The sequence below is a fragment of the Armigeres subalbatus genome, chromosome 2, assembly GCF_024139115.2.
Source record: "Armigeres subalbatus isolate Guangzhou_Male chromosome 2, GZ_Asu_2, whole genome shotgun sequence".
Taxonomy (NCBI): Eukaryota; Metazoa; Arthropoda; class Insecta; order Diptera; family Culicidae; genus Armigeres; species Armigeres subalbatus.
Window position 1 is genome coordinate 175,997,779 of NC_085140.1, and position 19,403 is coordinate 176,017,181.

General features: G+C 38.3%; 1 protein-coding gene across 2 annotated transcripts in view; it reads left to right on the top strand.

The window, feature by feature from the left end:
• LOC134211256 (transient receptor potential cation channel trpm) overlaps positions 1–19,403 on the top strand; it is a 371,958-nt gene that overhangs the window by 11,009 nt on the left and 341,546 nt on the right. The window contains exon 2 of one of the 2 annotated variants that reach the window (XM_062687969.1): positions 4,418–4,991. The gene's annotated coding sequence lies outside the window, so the exon portion shown is untranslated. The remainder of the gene's footprint in view (positions 1–4,417; positions 4,992–19,403) is intronic. The other variant, XM_062687968.1, reaches the window with a different exon arrangement.

Here is a 19,403-nt window from a genome sequence, read left to right on the forward strand (position 1 = left end):
TTTATGAAAATGTCTAGAAGAACCTTTTCTTCTATAAAATTGTGGTTCTGGAAAGAGCCGAATTATTTTCCCTTGTATAGAATGTTGGTTCTGAGAAGAAGCAATTAATTTCCAATAATGCGCCTTCCTGACGCCGCGTGTGATTCTGCTGCCGAAGTCAAATTTCTGTTGTCGCCAAGCGATGATGATTTGCACTATGATGAACATTTGTTTCGGCTCAACCTTTTCTTCTATGAAATTAAGGTTCTGAAAATTTGTGTCCAATAATGCGTCTTCTCAGTTAACTGCAACAAAACCAGATCCAGAACCATGCGAGAAAATGTCACAGGAGTGCCGCTGACGCCGACGATAGACACTCGATTAACTTGCCGCTGAACCACAACAGATGCATAAATCTTCATCATCGATGCTCTGTGACCACTTATTGTGGATCCTCAAACAGAAATGACGCGCAAGCATGTAACATGTGTAACATGGGTCTTTTTAAGGCTCCCCCAGACCTAAATGATTTCATCGCCGCGACGGCGACAACTAGTCGCCGCGATTCTATCGTTCGGTCGCTACAGGCAATGTTCTATTTACGCTTCCATACCAATGGCGACAGAATCGCTGTCGCCAAGCGATAGAATCGCGTCGCGACTGTCGCATCGCGTGTGTTTGGGGGAACCTTTATACCCAGAGAAAATGAAATGGTGGGTCAAAGGGCCCGTAACTTACACCATTCTGAGGTCCGTGTTGGGAATGCATAAACGGGATTGGTTGGTTAAGATGTTTTTACTGGATAGGGCAAGAATTGAAATTTTCAATAGTTTATGGTAAATAATCAAAAGTTTCAAAGAAATAACGGGCTTGGTGGTCATATGGCTACCGCTTCTGCCTCATACGCAGGAGGTCGAGGGTTCAATCCCAGGACCGTACCATTTCTCCTACTTTGTCTTTTCATATATTTCTCATGTTCTAGCAATCGCTAGAACTGGAAATGGGCTTTCATACCGTTTCCATCTTCTATCCCTATACCTACAACTTGATTAGTTCTAGCAGGTTACTGTTAGAATTCGAAATGAGCGAAAAATTCGTTTCGGCATCCAATTAGAATACTACACCACTCTTTCATAACTATCACATTGGCAACCCGGTAACCAAGACGAACCTCTGCCAAAACCTTAACCCCAAGATTCCAATAAAATTCCGCAGGAGCTCGTGGCGAGTGCAGAGGTGTTCTCGGCTTGCAGTGGGCGACTGACTGCATAATCAATTCCTTCCCATTCCAGATGACCGTGAGGACGTGGCCAGCGCCGTTATCGACTATTCAAAATACTAGAGCTCTCGGACTGTGCACATTGAGGTTGGAGAGCAAATCCCATGCTCCCATCCATTGGTTCCCTGTGCAATTGCGATTGTCCTGGTCGATCACGGAGTAGCAACTACGAATTGCACGTCCATCATTAAAAAAAAAAACTCGTATGAAAAAAAGGACTGTGTGAGATTTCTAAAGAACATGCGCGCATGAAAAAAGCTTGCGAATCAAATCGCGTAAAAGGATCATGCTGTAATTAAAAACTTTCTGGTTGATATTATTTCAGAAATATCAAGTTTTTATAAAGAGATTCTGTTTATTACCTAAAATATCTGAAAAGTCAATGTGGAGGTGAATGAATTGATCGGATTTTAAAAATCGAAAATAAAACAAAAAATGTAATTGAAATTAATAGATTTATTTTTTTACTTTCGATTATCTGGGGAATCTCAAAAACTTATTAAACCGTAGTTTTACTGAAATAATCCTATTTTGAATTAAACTTTAAATATTTCAAACAAATGGTCCTACTAAAGATTGTAAGTCCAAATAATGTTCTGTCTAGGAATCAATTAGATCATTCTTTTGCTGTTTTACAGAAAACTGCGATCGCATATTAAACAACAACGAATTGTTGTTGTTATTATAAACATAATTTTGTGTAACAACTTCCAAGTTTAGCACACATATTGCAAGTTAGTTGCCGCAACTCATATTTGAACGAGGTAGATCAATCAATTATCCAGCGGAGAAACTAAATTTATGCAAATTCGTTTTGAAAACCCTGGATTTCTGGAAACATTTCTGGTTTCGTTGCCGTTGCGTTAGTAAATACGTACGGCATTTTTTTTTGGAACGACAAAAAGGTATCTTATCGTTCCTTTCCTCAGATATGAAGTGTTGCTGTGTATATCAGTTTTGTAAGTTATCTTCTTAACGTGGTTGGAAAATAAGCAGACGAAATATAAACGCAGTTTTAAAAAATGCGCCATACTTGAAAAATTCTGAAGGGTCAAATAAAAATTAAAGTAAATCTTCCATGAGACACATTGAATTATATTGCCGCGATGAGATACAGCCAAAAGAATTACAAATGAATCGTTCCGGAAACATGGGACCATTCCTGCAACCAGTTCCGGAACGAACAAATCAACATATGAAAGAATTCCATCATGTGGCACATCTAATAGCACTGCCATGATGAGATATGGTTGATAGAAGTAGAACGGGATTATTTTATGCACATATGAACATTCCATTCCAGCACAATGAATCAATTGAACGGCTGAATGGTATTGGTCATTCGTTCTTTGTGTGCAAGTTAGACTCGATAGCTTTAAAGACACACCAGTCTTGCCCTTACCATCAGTTAGAAAGGAAAAAGGAATATTAGTGGGGAATCTCAATGTACTATGCTATGCCATTTGCTTTTTATTTGGTATGTCAAATGCCCATAAAAAATGCAAAAACAATCATAGTCACGTAGTTACATAGTTTAGACACATTTTTTTTCATTCACTAGAAACGAATATTTTTTTTCATGAAACGTTTAGTTGTACACGTTTATATTAATAGTAGAGATAACCCTTTAATGTACACAAACATATGCTATTAAACATTTGCATTTGGTTATTCTTGGAAGCAAAAAATCTAATTTATTTTAAAACTCTTTCTAAGGTGTAAAACATTTTGTACAAACATTCAGAGTTACAGGGAGTTACAAGGATTTGGAGTAGTCTCAGAATTAAGTTTTCTACGAACAAAGTATCACAATTCAAGCGAAAAAGGATTTGATGAGGTTCTGCAGAATTTCACGGACGGTTCTACGTCACCTTTGTAATTAGGGGCAACGGCAAGTAAAATGTTAAACCTTTGTGTGATCTGCAAAAAACATCCATAACAGGTCGACTGGTATCCACGAAACTGAAATGGTGATAACTCAAGCAATTTTCAACCGATTTTAACAATTTTAGGCTCATTTGATTCAAAAAAAATTCTTCCATCAAGCTGTTGACCGATCCGGTTATTTTGATTTTCGGTAAATCCGGATTTCTTGGGACATGGTCCCATTCGATTGTACTGATCGTGGATTTCGGAGATAATAAGCAATATGAGTACAAGACTTTTTCAGATTTCATCAGAAGATTGATTTTTATCTTTATCGACTTTTATCATTTTGATCTCGACTCCCTGGGCTTAGTGTTATGGAAATGCTAATAGAATAAGTTGAAAAGCAGGCCAAGTTCCAGTTGAAATGTTGAGCTATATAAGCATAAGGAAATAAATAATAAGAAGACGGAAAAGTGGAAGAAGAAGAAGACTACATCTTGCGTATAAAATGACAGGATCTAAAATGACAGTTCATTTTGGGGCTCCAATTGTAATAAATAAAATAAACAGAATTTACTGCCTAAAAGTAGCAAGATTAAAATTTCCAGTAGGATGAAGATGCTGTAAACTAAAAATGTACTGGCACCTGGAACTCTAAGTTGAATTCAGGCAGGGCTCGATTTACCCGAAAGGGGCCCCTTAATGTAAAATAAAAATTAGGTGTAGTGCATAATGCTAAGGAGGGCCCAAATCATGCCCACCGGACCTCCCCCTGATTAGGCTCTTATTTCAGGGAATCATCAATAATATTCGAAAATATTCAATGATTTTTTACTGTTTGTAAGAATTTTTCGATATGTTAGGAGAACTTTGGAAAGCCGTGAATGTTTAAAAAATATACAATAATCTTTAGATAGTTTGCACATTTTGTCATAATAATTGTTTTGCTAAATTATACCGTGTAGTAACCACCACACTAAGTAACTACAGGCTCGACATGTTGATCCATGTGCGAGAAACGATTATGTGTTACCTACTAATAATTTACAGGGAGAAGATTTTCTTTGACAGCACCCCTTAACGCTTATCCACGACAATCAGAGACAGGCGGGGTTGCTACTTAAATAGATCTTCTTCGGGTCTATAGCAAACGAACAAAACAAATTCAATACATATCCGGTTATAAATTGCTTTATTCCAAACATAAAATATTTTTTCGCCACTTGAAAAATCCTAATGAGTTAAATCTCGAGTTGAACAATTTCTTCGATAAAAATACAACACTTATAGGGAAATCGATTCGAACCAATCATGTTACTGTAGGAATCAGTCCACCCTACAGGGTTGAATAGACGAGTGCTAAATATTTGATTTATGCCCATAGGTGCTCCCCACGGGTGGTGAAGATAGCGGGCACATTCGGTGGTTTGGTTTGGATGGTAGCCGAGCGATACGCGGTGTAGAAGTTCAATGAAAAACGCAATAATCCAGTTCACTCAATGAACGTCGGGAAGAGGCGAACACGCCATTAAATTATTTTTGTCGGCCTTTTTGCGATCCAGCTGCGGAAAGCTTGAGAGTGGCGGTAGCAGTGTGAGTGAATCTTTGCTGTAAAGAAGTGAAAATCCTAATCGCTGGTCGTGAAGAGTGCGTCGGTGGGAGAATTTAAGTAGGTGGAAAGCAGAAGGGAAAACCACTGGCGAATGCAAATTATGCTCACGTGTAACATGTGATCGAAGGGCTACCAAGTGAAGCGGACCTGTTGGGAAAAATAAATTGAAAAAAAAGTTTACTCCCAGCTCAGCAATCGGCAGCGTTCCTAGTTGTGTGACATGGGTCGGATTCTGCTGTGATCATGATGCACGTAAGTATTTTGGTTATTTCCACTGCATTAGTCAGCATTACGTTGAAGACCTGCTTGGCGGTTGCATGTTCAATTTAGTTAGTAAGTTTACTACCATAGCAATCTCACCAAATCATAGTTTTGATGCATGATTTAGAACATTTGATTTCGAAACGACTTACTTTTCATGGCACAACTTCTTCCTGTCCCATCAATTTGACATCCAAGAGGTAGAAAACATTGGTACTCATTAAGTATGCCTTGTTTAATTAATTTGTTTAGTATCAACCAGTGCTGATAAATTTCGTCTCATTCACTTGAACACCGAAAAGCAACTCTGTCGACCAGTTTTTACGAGGTTTCAAGGCACTGGTATCAACCAACAAAAATGTCAATTATCTTTTACAGCAGTTTCAGAAAAAAAGTACTTTTCGTTAGTTTGATGTTTCATTGGGATTAACGTTTTGTTCTATTTTAAGTTATGGATTTGAAAGGTTGCATAGCGGATATATCGACAATAAATCAGTTCAGTAATTCATACTAGATTGCAGAAAAGTTTGAATACTTTTTCCACTTACTTGCAAAAATGGAATCCTACTTACTTACATTTCCATTTTTTTTCACATTGTCATCAATAGGCCATCGTTGGCGGTAGCAGCAGCCAAGCGAAATTTTCTCGCACGATTCTGACTATTGTTTATTTGTTGTTAGTGCAGGGAAAGGCGCATTTCTATTAGGCACATTAAATTCATCATTTTATACAAAAAAAAGTATTCATAAGCTATAAGACAATTTGTACTGATATTTTGAAACAATCAAATATCAATGTAGTTAATGAAAATACGCAAACTATAATTACAAACATCATCCAAAACATACAGCTATTCAGTGTACACGTCTCATTAGCTACCGACATGATCAGGTTGCACATTAGAGCTTTCTTGTTTATTAAAAAAAATTAAACTGAAAATGAAAATACCTGTGACAGAAAGGGAGAACGGTGTGAAATGCTCCCATGCTTCTATGGCCCAAGATATAAAATCTTTTTTTTTTGTCTTTATTATCGAGACTTTCAGCTCAAGGCTGATTCGTCTCGTAGATATAATATCATTTGAAACATAATTTATACATTTCCTTTTATCCTTTTATATTATTACTAGCAGACCCGACGAACTTTGTTTCGCCTAAAATCGTTTTTCTCTGATTAGTGAAATTCTTTGATTAGTTCTTGAGTTATGCAGAAATTTTTATGGAAGCCCCCCTTTTTAGAAGGGAGAGGGGCTTCGAACCACCACAGAAACATATTTTCCCTTCCAAAACCTCCACATGCCAATTTTGGTTCCAATTGTTTGATTAATTCTCGAGTAATGAAGAAATTGGTGCTTTATTTGTATGGGAACCTCCTTTCAAAAAGAGGGAGGAGTCTCGAACCATTTTAAGAACCTTCCCCAGTCCCAGAAACCTCTACACTAGAGTGACTCAAATTTTGATTTTTTTGCTCCCCTATGCTTAAACGATGGCATTTGCTATTTTAATAATTGTCCTAAATTTTTAGCTAATTTGGATGTGATTTGTCGGAGCACGGGCACTTTGAAGCTTATATGACAATTACTATGAAAACAGTAACTTTTGTGAAAAACCGTTCCCATTCATTGCCCTTTAAGCTCTAAAAATGTATGATTACGTTAGCAACATAGGAAATTCAACAAGGAAAAATATCGTCGTTGTTCCTAAACGATTTGATGCTGGCAACAAAAGTTATTAGGAAAATACTGAATTGTGAGAAATTCAATTTAACACGTAAAAGAATAACATCAATAATAATAATGAGCATTTCTGTTTTCTTTATAATTTTGCTCAAAAAAGTCAGATTGCTTCGCAACAACAACTGACATTCAGCTTAGGATCTATTCTATGATAGCGATGTGTTAAATATATTCAAATATATTCTGGGCTGCTTCACGAAACGATCCTTTACATAAGTGGCAATTCTCATAGTAATTTTCATATAACCTTCAAATGACACGAGCACCTCAAATTACATCCAAATCAGAACTATTAAGGAGGACTATTAAAATAGCAAAAACAATCGTTTAAGCACAGGGAAGCGAAAAAGTCAAAATTTGAAACACTGGGAGCGTCCACAAATTACGTAACGCTTTGAGGGGGAGGGGGTTGGTTAAAGTTTGACGATCCATACAAAATTTCCAGACGTTTCATACCAAAAATGTGACATAGGGGGGAAGGGGGTTTGAAAATGCCCAATTTTTGCGTTACGTAATTAATGGATCTTCCCACTCTACTCTACACATTAATTTTCACGCCGATCGGAGCAGTAGTTTCCGAGTCTATAAGGGTCAGACAGACAGAAATTTATTTTTATGTAAAGAGATTAAATATTAAAAGAATCTGCCAGATCTCGCTCGGGTTGTTTTTTTTTATCAAACTTAATCGTTTAATTGATTACAGCATTGCACTCTTCTCTGTGTTTACGGTGACGATTATCATAATATCGATCATGTCGTGTGGGCTTGCGAGGAGCATCATGGCCCCAGATCTGCGCTAAATAAACATCTCCGGGTCAGAGGAAAACTGTTGGTGGGTCTTGATTTCGATTATATGTCGCTTGTCCACCAATTTTTGAAAGTTGCTGTAGTAAGACTGTAATCATGGTCCGCCCATCCTCTTGTCTGCCGTACCCCATCAGGAATGTCTTCCTCTTGTTGTCCATTTTAACGCCTGTCGTATGTCTTCCTCTCGTTGTTGTCTCCCAAAAAATGTATGTTTCTCCACTTACAGAAGCATCGTTACTACTTAAGCACCCTTAAATCCCTTCCTTTCCTACTGTATTCTTGTGTTCCATAACCTCGACCAAACCGCAAGTCTTTCGGTTCCCCAATACGAACATTTGTGCAAAAAAAAATTAATAAAACATGATTTTGGCTCCGTAACGCGTAACGGCAAATGAGCATTCCAGATAAACGATAGTTTAAAAAAAGCATCGCTCTCTAGATCGATTTCATTTCCTGCTTGATGGCTTTTTTCAGAACTCATGAAAACCTTGCTTTTTGACAATTTTCCAAGTTTCGCCGTCAAATTGACCAATTCCTTGTATATATAAACACTGAGAATCCCAAGACAAATCAATCATTGAGGAATGCAAACTCATTTACTACTATTCAGTACTATTCACTACTATTTACTACTATAAACAGATTCATATAAACAAAGTAGTTATTTAGTAGTATTCATTTTCGAATTGTAACAAAAAGTTGGAAAAATCCTTTTGTTTAAATTGTTATGCAATGCTTTATGGTTCATAATGGTGCGTAAGATTTTCGTTCCACCCGCTAAGTGAGGATGATGATGATGATGATACTACCATCTATTGTAGCAAGGCACCTGCCGATAGCACTGGTCATATCTGACAAACTATTTGATCCTGTTTATATTATTGAATGCATTTCATCAAACTCCTGTAGAAAGGGCCAAAAATGGGTGGTGTGGTTCCATAAGCAGACACTTATGAAAAAACCACGAGATGAGTAGAGGAGATTCCAAAAGAAAGTTCGTACAATCAATAAAACAATTAAGCCCTCGTTCCCCAGATTGACCCAATAGATGGGGAGAAGAGCCCGCCCTTTATCCACGAAATGTTAAGAATAGGAAGTTGGCAATTCCACTCTTCCTATCCAAATCGCTTCAATCGGGTGCCCTGATGGGCTATTTTTAATATATAGTCATATATGTTCGTTTCACCAGCTAAGTAAGCAAATAATCATACATTCACCGTTTACCAATTGAGATTCTCACGTCTGAATGTGTGATTGGCGATAAAAGGAAAACAAACACTCCTAGATGGTGCAACTCAGCAAAGATTGGGTAAAAATGAGTATATTTCCGTATATTTTTTGACTCTTTTGAAATCATTGTGATGACCCGATCATTTTTGAGATTATGAGCAGAAGGAAAACAAACATGTACTTACACATGACGAATTGCACATTACTAGATTGCTTTGAGAATAGGTCGTATGTGCAAAAGAGAGATTCTCTTTGTTCACGCTCTCTTTCGCTAATAGATCGGCAAGTTTAGCATTTTCTGCTACATTTTCACTTTAGCACGCTAGACAAAGTTATTGTCTTTAGATATCTGGCAAAAAATCCAACATAAATTTGTGTATAGCTTTGTAATAATCGAAAGAGAATGTAACCGAAGAGAGGCTCTCTTTTGCACATACGACCTATTCTCAAAGCACTCTAATTCAGTGTGCGAGCGCTAAACGTCACTCATCTCTATCGGAAAAACATAGATGTTTTATGAAAAATTGTGAAAATTGAGGTAGGGTAGACCGAAAAACTGATGAAATCTATCCGCGTAAAAAACGACCCTATTGTGTGTATCCGCATGTCAAAACGAACTTATATTTCACATCATATGGGATGAAGCATCGAAAAACCTGATTAGACAATTCTACACTTTAACAGTGTTTTTTATCCTTTATTTAGGTGTTTTTTTAATCTTAAAATTAAGTTCAACATTATGAAGGAAGGAGGGGTCACCTTGCGAGTCAACCAAGGGCTTCGCCGATTGAATTAAAGCTTAAATTAATACTTAAAAATTACTTATGGTCACTTCTGACAGAATCCAAGTTTCAAAGTGCTCGCGTTTTCGGGGGCACACCACTCGATACGGAGGCGGCGGACAACTGTCATTTTTGTTGATTCAGCTTTGCTGCGTCTCAGCATGCGTGAAAAAATAAAAATGACAGTTGTGCGTTACTTCCGTATCGAGTGGTGTGCCTCCGAAAACGCGAGCACTTTGAAACTTGGATTCTGTCAGGAGTGACCTAAAGGTTATAAAATAAAATTTAAGGAACAAAAGAGTTACACGAACACAAAAAAAGAAACGTTAGACATAAAGTGATAATGGGGTTTTCAAATTGGATTGGCGCCTTGAAGCTCCGTAAGCTCCTCTGGTGATTCATGAAGCCTTGTTTCCGCTGAGAGTTATGTTCTCCGCTGCATTGCTGTTTCTTGAGTGCGCTGTTCTCCGTTGATAAAGATCCGCGTCTGAAGGACTAGTTTTAGTTCTCGTATGCCATCAATTGTACAATTACCAGCCATAAGATTCTCTGCCCACGGAAGATCCTTTAAGATCAATCGACCTTTCATTTGCGAAAGGTTCAAATCGCCTGTTGTAATGGGCGAATTCAGAAGTCCGAAAGTCGGAAGGAGCCTGGTTTGCTCGAACGGTAAATTATCTGCGATCCTTATTCCAAGGATTCAAAAAATGTTATCGAAAATGTGGCAGCATTTTCGGGAAGTTTTGCATGTATGGCTGGTATCAACTTGAAGGCGGAAGCCCCCCCTCCAGATGAACGAGAGTAGGTGATCACTGGGGGGAGGGGATGGTATTTATTTCCTTAGAAGGCCCGTTCGCCTATGGCAATAGGTCTTATCCCCGAAGCAGAGTGTTCGGGGAACCCAAGGAGGGAACTAAATCTCGAAGTACAAACCTGCGTCCTTCAGGAAGCAGATGAGGGCTGCCGTTGTAGCTTCGTCGTCTTCAAGTGCATCTCTGATACTGGCCGGTATGCCGTATAAGTCGCAGCTTAGTGTTCCCTAAGCACTTCCACAGTTATTAACTGCGAGGTTTCTAAGCCAGGTTACCATTTTTGCATTCGTATATCATGAGGCTAGCACGATGATACTTTTATGCCCAGGGAAGTCGAGACAATTTCCAATCCGAAAATTGCCAAACCGCACGACTAAGGAGGGCCCCTTAGCCTCATGATATACGAATGCAAAAATGGTATCCTGGCTTAGAAATCTCGCAGTTAATAACTGTGGAAGTGCTTAATGAACACTAAACTGCGAGGCGGCTTTGCCTCAGTGCGGGGATGTAATGCCAATAAGAAGAAGAAGAAGAAGACGTAGCTGACTTATTAAGTTTACCGCCATGAGAAAGAAGTGATTTTTCTTAGGCCTAGAGTTGTTCACTAAAATATTCGACAGTTCGTCAATAACGAACAAATCGTTGGAACTATGACCCAACATCAAGGACAAATAACGTGATTTGAGTCTTTAGATTTTTACCCGATTTCGATATATCTAGACCAACATTTGAAAAGGGCGTAACAGCCAAAATTTATTCCTTCTGATTTTTCGTCTACATATAAGGCTATATATGTGGACAAAGAATCAGAAGGAATAAATTTTGGCTGTTACGCCCTTTTCAAATGTTGGTCTAGATATTTTTACGCAACTTAACATGTTGTTTTGACATTCAGTGCTTCAATGAGTGTTTATCTTTCAAATGACAGCAACAAAGAGCGGCATATTATTAATCCAGTTGATAATCAGCAGCAAAATTCAGCTTCCAAGAAGCGACTTATCGTCTGATTAGCTAATGGGTAGGAATTTTCTGCGTCCTCGCAGTAGCTACTCTGTTGTTTGTAACCATCCTCGGATCATGTTCGCAGGATGACAAACGAAATAAAGCAATACCCCGAGGCCTAAGAAAGTTGTCTTAGCGTGGCAATTTGTCAACAAGCTGTAGAGAGAAGCAGGATGGATTGAAAAGCTTGAGGGGGTGTATGATGAATTTAGGAGTTTTACTGCGACAATAGCTGTACCGTTTTGCGATCAAAATTTTGAGTCAATTATTCAGTCCAATTTTCTATTAAATCTGCATATTGTTGTTGTGTTCTTTCAGCATTGAAAATAATCATTAGACTCCTTTAATATAAAAATTAGAAAACGTTATCATTTGATTTTAACTCCAGCACCATTTAAAACTTTTAAAGCTCGTATATCCTTGCCGAACGGGGTTTTAAATATGTCAACATCAGATCAAATGAAAACATAAAGAAGAGTCATTTCCCTCAATGTATCGCCCTCGCTCTGTTGGTGCTTCACATACAGACACCACGCACCGGACGGATAGATTTCCCTTTACGATGGATGGAAGGAACCTACAAGCATCAACATTCTTTCTAGGAAGATTCGCTCACATGATAACCGAAATTGATTGAATCTGGTATGGGTACCGCTTTTGATATGACTTCCAAGCTAGAAACTCAAATATTGCTTCTGGGAAGTGCGCTTGCCATCATATGGTGAACATATGCACTCCATTTTGATTAATATAGCATATCTTCATAAATATGTTGTAATTTGATGCTTTTTTTTAAAGAAAAATATTATCTTTAGTGGGAGCTATTCCAGATAATATTCATGTTATAGGTACCCAGCTGCTTTCCCAGAGCAATTATTGAGCGTATCGCGCGTCCAAACCAAATTCAATAAGAAAAATCAGATTACATATTAAACTATGCATGTGCGACAGTCACTAACAACCATCCGGGAAAATACGGATACAACGAAGGTACAGTGTTGCTTTTTGCCGATTTCGTGCGCTTTTTTAATAGCATCGTTTCTGTTGATTTTTTCGCTGTAGACGTTAGATACGAAAATGGCCTTTTTTTGAGAAAATCTTAAAAATGATTAATCCACCTAAAAGTGAGATAAAAATTTTGCTTAACCATCGAAACCAGATATGAGCCTAGTGTCTTCAGAAGAAAGTTGTAACGGATGGTATTTCAAGCCACTTTACTCAAGATACCTCATACTTACTTTACTTATGGGTCCTGTACACCTCCGGTGGTGCAAAGGGCCGACTTGAAAGATCTCCATCCTGGGCGATGTCCAGCTATCGATTTTTCTTTATTGAGGCTTCGCCGCCATGAGCCTCTCGGTCTGCTTCTGCTGCGATGTCCCACTGGATTCCAGTCTAATGCTTGTTTACAGATTTCGTTTCCGCCCTTACTTAGAGTGTGGCCGACCCAGCCCCACTTCCGATCCCTAGTTTCTGTTGCTATCGGCCTCTGGTGACGATGGAACTAGTTGTTTGAGATCCAGATGCGAGGCCACCAGGCCCGATTTATATAACGCAGGCATCTGTTGATAACCACCTGCAGCCGTTGAGTGTTCTCCATTGATACACACCATGTTTCACTAACGTATTTTTGATGACTAAACCTGCCGAAGAGGAGCGCTCGACAAGGTCGTTTAGCTTACTCTGCATATCGCGCCGTTGAGCGAGGAGTGCAACGTCATCAGCCAATTCAAAGTCGTTTAGGTGCTCCATGGTTATAGGCTGCCATTACCATCCGCTACAACTTTCCAGAATCTCGTCGATTACGATGAGGAACAGTAACGGTGATAGAATAAAAAATTAAGGGTGTGCGATAACACAATTTCTCCTGACGAAACGAAACGAAACGAAATTAGAAATGCTATTGTTGGTTCGAAACGAAACGAAATTCAGATTTAATTCCGAGACTTCGTAACGAAACGATTTTCTGTGAGAAATTGTTAATGGCCTAAATTTCACAAAATGGGTATATAAAATGTCTATACATACACACGAATATACGCACATACAGACATCAGCTCAGTTCATAAGTATGAGGTATCTTTAGCAAAGTGGCTTGAAATACCATCCGCTACAACTTTCCTGAAGACACTAGGCTCATATCTGGTTTCGATGGTTTAGCAAAAATTTTATCTCGCTTTTAGATGGATTAATCATTTTACAGATTTCCTCAAAAAAGGCCCTTTTCATATCTAACATCTTCTCCAAGCAAACTATAGCAAAAAAATCAACAGAAACGATGCTGTTAAAAAAACGCACGAAATCGGCAAAAAGCAACACTGTGGAAGAAGACATTGGCCAAAAAGCACCGGACAGGCACACAAGGCTAAGAGTTGGCCAAGGACAATCGATAGTCTCCTCCTCTATGGTCTGGAGCTAACCTGCTCCGCACGGAGAGACCGGATCGATATTCTATCTCCAGTCTTCAACCATTACTCCGGCTTGGCTCCGGTCTCCTCCCTTCTACCCCAGCAGAAGCAGCCTGTGACGATGCCGGGATCACCACATCTCGGCATAGAGTGCTCACAGCCACCCTTTGCAAGGCCGCTTCCTTTGCCGCTGTGACTCAGGAAAGCACAGGATCCCGGACGATATACGGATGGTTCCGTCTCTAGCCGAGACGTCGGTTTTAGAGTTTCCGGACCCGACCTAAATGAATCTAAGAGCTTGGCCAATTAATGCAATGTTTTATCAGCCGAAGCCCCTGCTGTTTTTGTTGCCTCTACACACCCGGCTGATAAGCCAATCGTCGTTTTTACCGATTCTGAAAGTGTTGTTGCCGCTCTCCAGAGTGAGCACCCGTGGATCCAGGGAATACTTGCCGGTATGAGACCAAATACCACTTTCGCTTGGATCCCCGGCCATTGTGGTATCAGGGGTACACCACTGCCGACGTGCTTGCTGGTACTGGACACCTTGGGCTACGTTACACCAAATGTCGTCGGTCAGGACTGGGCCTCGCTTTGCAACTCAAGAAACTCAATTTTCTCAGGAAAATCAAGTGCTCCAAGGTCCTTGGAGTGACCCGACCTTACAAAAAGAGCAAATTGTAATCTCCAGACTCCGGACAGGACACAGCAGGGTCTCCCACAACTTCGGCGGAGGCCTATTTCGGTCCCACTGCACAATGGTCCCAGAGTCGAATCTAGCAAGACAAAAATGTTTGCGCCAAAACTATTAGTTTTAGATATATAGTGTCTTTGGGAAAAAAATTCATTTTTTGACGATTTTTTTCCATGTAGTGAAATTAGGGTGGTACCTATATTTCAGAAGTTCATAATATCAACTTTTTAAGTTTTCGGTAAAGACTTGTGCAATGTTCCACAAAGTTGTAGAGCAATTAATTTTGAGCAACTTTGCCGAAGAAATTATTTTTCTATCGCTTATGGTTCACAAGTTATGAGCTTTTTAATAAATACGTTAGGGTGATCCCTAAAAATCGGTATTCTTCACATAACTTTTTAAACATTCATATCGCGCATAAACTTTGTTCGGAGCACTTTTAGGACTTTTGAAGACGCACATTTTTGTTAAAGAACCGTGAATCTATCTCTCATAACAAAAAAGTTATTCGAGTTTTTGTATGAAAAACATGTTTTTTTCATATGCGTATATTTCAAAATGGAGCAAACCGATTTCCAATCTATTGGTTCTATTCGAAAGCTCACACTTTTCTGCGTTTATGGTGGGAAAACTGAGAGAGCGTTTTTTGTTCAAAGCGTTTTATTTCATTTTGAAAAAAATATGTTTTTAATCGAAAAACGGCTATAACTTGATAAATAAACGAGATAGGTACATGGGTCTTCAACAAAAAGATGTGTCTTTAGAAGTTCTTAATTAATTTCACTACATGAAAAAAAATCGTCAAAAAATATGAAATTTTTTTCCCAAAGACACTATATATCTAAAACTAATAGTTTTGGCGCAAACATTTTTGTCTTGCTAGATTCGACTCTGGGACCATTGTGCACTGTGAGATCTATAACGTAGTCAACAACGTTGAACATTTTGTTTGCCGTTGTCTCAAATATGGCTATCCCAGGGAATTATATGTAGGGATGAATCGATACTAGTAAATACTCGATACTTTTGATCCGATACCAAGTACTTTTGGAATCGATACTTTGATGCCCGATACCAAGTAAGAATCGAATTGAAGTAGTTGAATCAATTGAGTACTCAATTCAAAATCCATTAAATCTAATAAAGATAAATAGAAACATTTGTTGCGTAATAATCTAATACTAAAATTTAAAAGTATTTAAATAGGATAAATGCTTTCAAGTATTTTTTTTTCTGCTCAACACTTGTTTCTGCCAACTACTATAAACTATTAGTGAAAATTACAAAAGCGAACTAAGTTTCATTTTAAAGAATTCTTATGATCAACTTGAAATTGAGAAACGGAAATGTGGCCGATATTCAATCCAAGTCAGTTATAGAATACCTATTGGTTTCTATTTTAAATGTTGCTTAACTGGAAGACGGCACGGAAGGGTTGCCAAGTTTTTTAATAATATATCAAATGAGCTGAACCATTCTAAAGTTGTTTTAGGCATTGTCTCTTAAAATCCATTTGTCCACAAAAGGTGTTATAAACATTGTCTCAACCTAATTTGGTCCACACCACAGACCGCCGCTAAATATTTCGTGCAATACATTTCCTTATTCCCTTGTCACTTTTGAATAACTCGTTCAATTTTAACACAAATAGAACGATCAAGCAACCCTTCCCGTTTTCTAGAGCCATCTGTACAATAGAAGAATTACGTCGTCGCAGAATGCCAATAGTGAAAAGTAAGTTGTTTGTATATTTTGGGATATTAATCTTAATGAAAGAATATATTGAAACTTTATTTTGTTCCCCCCTGCATAAAAGTAATAATGGATAAATAAATAAAATAAAAATAAATTACTCAAATATCTTGGGTAATCTTGGCTTTGCACTAATATTTGAGGCTGTTTTTTAGTAGTCCTATTGAAGAAGCATCAGAGATTTACATCGAAAGGAACATGAATTCGAAATACAGTAACTATTAATGTTATGTTACTTTTAAAACAATTGGTTTACATTTAAAATGTGTTTCGCTGTTTACACACTCTCTAGGTAAGTTAACTATAGATTCGATGGACAAAAAGTAATGTGAAAGTGCTTTAAGAAAACCCTCCCGGAATCTAAATTTGAATCTACTCGCGTTTTCAAGAGCACACCACTCAATACGGAAGCAAAGCGCAACTGCTACTTTTATTATTTCTGATTTTTTCATTACAGCTAAATTATGGATAACTACTTCTTAGTGACAAAATAATTTTACTTTGAATTCATGAATTACTCATATGATACGAGTAGGTATCGATACTTTTGATTCGATATTAAGTAGTATCGATACTTTTATTCGATACTACTTTAAAGTAAAAGTATCGATGCCTTAGTGGTATCGTTTCATCCCTATAAACTATAGACACTATAGGTTCCGAGGTTAGACGAGCGCAGGAACGGTTGGGTCATTTCGATTAAGTGTGTTTTTCCACTTTTCCACGGTGTACCACGTGAATTTGACCTCACACGCTCCGTTGCTTGGGTTGCAATCGTGACGTCATGTTCGTTTGGCTACACTAACCGACAGTTCGTTTGGCTACGCCTGGCTACGTTTGGCTCGCCTTCGCCTCAGCTCGTCTATTGAACCTATAGTGTCCATAATCTAAACTATAGATAGTAGAAGCTATAGATGAGCGAAACCATGGTTGGGTTCTTTTTTTACCGTGTACCAGGCGCATATGACATCACAACCCTAATATTTTCATTGAAATCGTGACGTCATGCTTGTTTGGAGACACGTTTGACAGTTCGATTGGGGACAGAGGATTTATCTTCGCTCTTCTATATTCCACTATCTATAAATCCAAACCAATAAGTTGGTAGCGTACTTCATAACTTTGCAAGTTATTTGGATTCTCAGATTTGGATCATTCCAAGGAAGACGGCGTAAAGTGAAACGAACGAATATTCGCTGGATTGCTTAGATTTGTATTATGGTAGAAAGGAGGCCATACAACTAATGCATATTCTAGTAATGAGCTCACTAACGTGCAGTAGAGCTATTTTATACATTGAATGTCATCAAAGTGCTTTGCTATGTGGAAAATAATTCCAAGTGTATTCTACGCTTTCGGAGTGATAATGGTGATGTGATCTTTGAAAGTCAGCTGAGAGTCTAATAAAACGCCTAGATCCTAAACAACAGGTTCTCGTCTAATAGTTGTAGATCCGATTTTGTAATGAAAGTCAATAACGGAACACTTGCGAAAATGAAACGAAGTGATGATGATGGTTACCATACAAATTTACCATTAAACAAAACGCCGAGCCGTCCACTCAATTGACGGTTAAGTCTCGATCGGCTGATCGAAACTGTCTCATAAAATGGCCTATTGGGCCTATGAGGTCATCACACCAACCGGTAGGCAGTTCTTTATCTTCCCATATTTAAAAAAAAGTTATCCATCGAATGATGCAACATTTCACTTCCGAGTTTAAGAAGCTCAACTGTTATCTCGTCTTTCCTAACAGATTTTCTGTTTTCAGCTCATTTAGAGCCTTTTAACCTCATCCAGCGTTGGTGATTCCACAGCTTGACCGTCGCCGTCTATGTCCATCCTGCTCCTTAAAACAGCTTCATTTTCACCGTTCAACAAATCTTCGAAGTGATTCTTCCATTACCATCTCACTGAACATATATTCATCTGATCGCGAAATAAATAAATATCGCATCATCTCATCTCTTCTTTTTACTAACCTAAAAAAATTGAAACAAAAAAAACCTTCTCATAGCTTTGTTTTTGATGGGATAAACATAGAAACTATGAGATGAAGTCTAGGAGCAGTAACCATACATACCGTTTAAGCAGGGCCGGATTAAGTGTGCGAAAAAGGTTGATTTTGGTACATAAGGTTTTGTGGGGACCCAGGGCCATGCCCCATCCCCTCTAGACTCCCCTAAATCAGACTCTGAATTTTCTCAAATTGATTCTTCCACGATTCAGACGCCTACCGCTATTTAATTTAGTTTTAAACGAGTAAGAACAATTATTGCTTTTCAAAGCGGCGTTTTTTCATCTCAGAGTGTCCAGTTAGGATTGCCAATCCGGAGATAGCGAGTACGGTTCTCGGTCCGGTATAGGATTTTTTCGGATGGGAAACATTCTCGACATCCCCGGCATAATTGTATCTAATATGCTCTCCACACAAGACACATTATCATGAGAAGGCAGCCCTGGAAAAGCTGTCAAATAATAACTGTGTAAATGTTCATAGAACACTAAGTTAAAATGCAGGCCAAGTTCCAGTTAAAATATAGAACCGTTGAAGAAGACTTTCATCACTTTTTTGAAGTTTCATTGCCGATAGATAGTGACATTATTAAGTCTGTTTCTTTGCAAATTTGGCGTTCAATTGAGGCACAAAAATTAATCAGAAGTAAAGACAAGTATTGAAGCCCGCGTTGAGAGTTCACAAGAAATAGCATGTATAGAAATTCTCAGGGTATGCGATGAAACCAATTCCTGTTAAATGTGGTACCCTATCATGATGACCAATTGATTTGACATCAATTCACCGAATTGAGAAAAAAACCGTAACGTTGTGCTTTGAAATGAAGTAAATTCAGTAAATTGCTTTTCCTGCTCTTTAAGTAAGCAGTATTGTGAAATATTTTTAGAATTACACTGAAAGGAAACGAAACAAAATTAAATGTGGACAGGCTTCATATCAAGCACAATAACATAAATCTCTGCAGATTCGCCACGCCACCACTTAGGTCGTATTTTGAAGTAGGTGTGTGCTGTCGTCAGTCTCCGATGGATACAGCCAAACGGATGGATGATGTGCAAAAAATGATTGACTGGCTCTATTCGGGGTCAAAAACTCACACAGCCAAAAAAAAAATGTCAAGACATTCCCCAGTGAAGATCTTGGCAAAACTTCCATTTATCCTC